The sequence below is a fragment of the Sander lucioperca genome, chromosome 11 (genome assembly GCF_008315115.2).
Source record: "Sander lucioperca isolate FBNREF2018 chromosome 11, SLUC_FBN_1.2, whole genome shotgun sequence".
Classification (NCBI taxonomy): Eukaryota; Metazoa; Chordata; class Actinopteri; order Perciformes; family Percidae; genus Sander; species Sander lucioperca.
Window position 1 is genome coordinate 20,856,877 of NC_050183.1, and position 1,490 is coordinate 20,858,366.

A 1,490-nucleotide genomic window follows, 5' to 3' on the forward strand; every position below is an offset into this window, starting at 1 on the left:
CTGAAATGTTGACTTAAAGATGTTGTTCTATGAAAGTTTTTACAATTTAGCCTTTTGAGGACATGAGCGTGTGTACCAACACACTCATGTCCTCATGCCTTTTCATGGCAATCCATCCAATAGTTAGTCTAGACATTTCACTCACATTTCACTCACATTTCACACTATAAGTCAGGGGAAAAGTCATTAGAAAGCATCGCCTGGGAACCTGTGTGTTCAAAATTGTGTGCCAATCCATCTAATAGCTTTGATAGATGCTGAGATATTTCACTGAAGTGAAAACTTTGACCTGATGGTGGGGCTCAAGATTAGATAAGGGGATCACCAAAGTCAATGACATTTATCCTGCAGGGATAATTAATATCTGTAGCAACAAACCATCTGATAGATGTTGAGATATTTCAGTCTGGATCAAAGTGGTGGACTGACCGACCAACCAACATTGCCATCCCTGAAGCTACGCTGCTAACACTGATTAAAAAAAAAAAAATATGTTAATTAATTAAGTTATTTAAGGTTTTTAAATCATTCATGCATTTTGTTTCACACTTAAAATATCTGTGTAAAAACTTTGATTAATCAAATATGTGTTAGGCAGACAGAGATATAGAGTGTGTGTGTGTCCTACTTTGTACTCGACTGCAGTCACAAACATTAATCGATCTTGTCGTGAACAATGGAACCAATCTGACTGCTTCAAAAGTGTGAACCCCACCCATAACATACAGTTGAGCCTGGTTTACCAGTTTACTCCTTTGAAATAAAAAAAATAAAAAATGCTGTACATCCTATTTGTATGAAATGTATTCAAAATATTTTTCGTAAATAATGCAGATGATCTGGAGCAGCTGGAATAATTACCTTTGCCCATAGTAAAGTCAATTCAGTCAGATTAAGGGTTAGTCTGAATCTTGATTTTTTTGGGTGGGAAAATCAAGACAGAAAACACAAATATCAGAGCTGCAAGGTTCTAATACAGCAGCAAGTCTAATGCTGATAGTAATGAACTGGATATCAGTGAATTATTAACCCAGTTCTGACTGGTGGGCCAACAGTTTTACCAGATTTCCCTCCAGTACAGCACACCAGACTCACAGTGACCCCTCATGGTGAGATGCTTATATGGCAGCCACAAACTGTGACTCAATGTACTGTACAAATTATAATGTAAATGGGGACTATTGCATTAAATGTGCTCCTTTTAAATACACTACATGCATCTTTTGATCAGGCTCAAACATAACACCCCCCTGCACTGAGAATAAAATAGCCTTAAATCATATTTTGTGCCTGCACATAAACTTATGTAGGCCTATATTATGAATGAAACGTGTGTCATCCACTCTATTTGTCTTACAGGAAAGAAAGTACCTCAGGTTAAATGAAATACTGGGACACTCATTCATGAGTATTAGCCCTCTGACATCAAATAAACTTTGTCCTTGGCATCATTTCAACATCGCTGTGCTGTTTTGATTCCAAAAGTCACT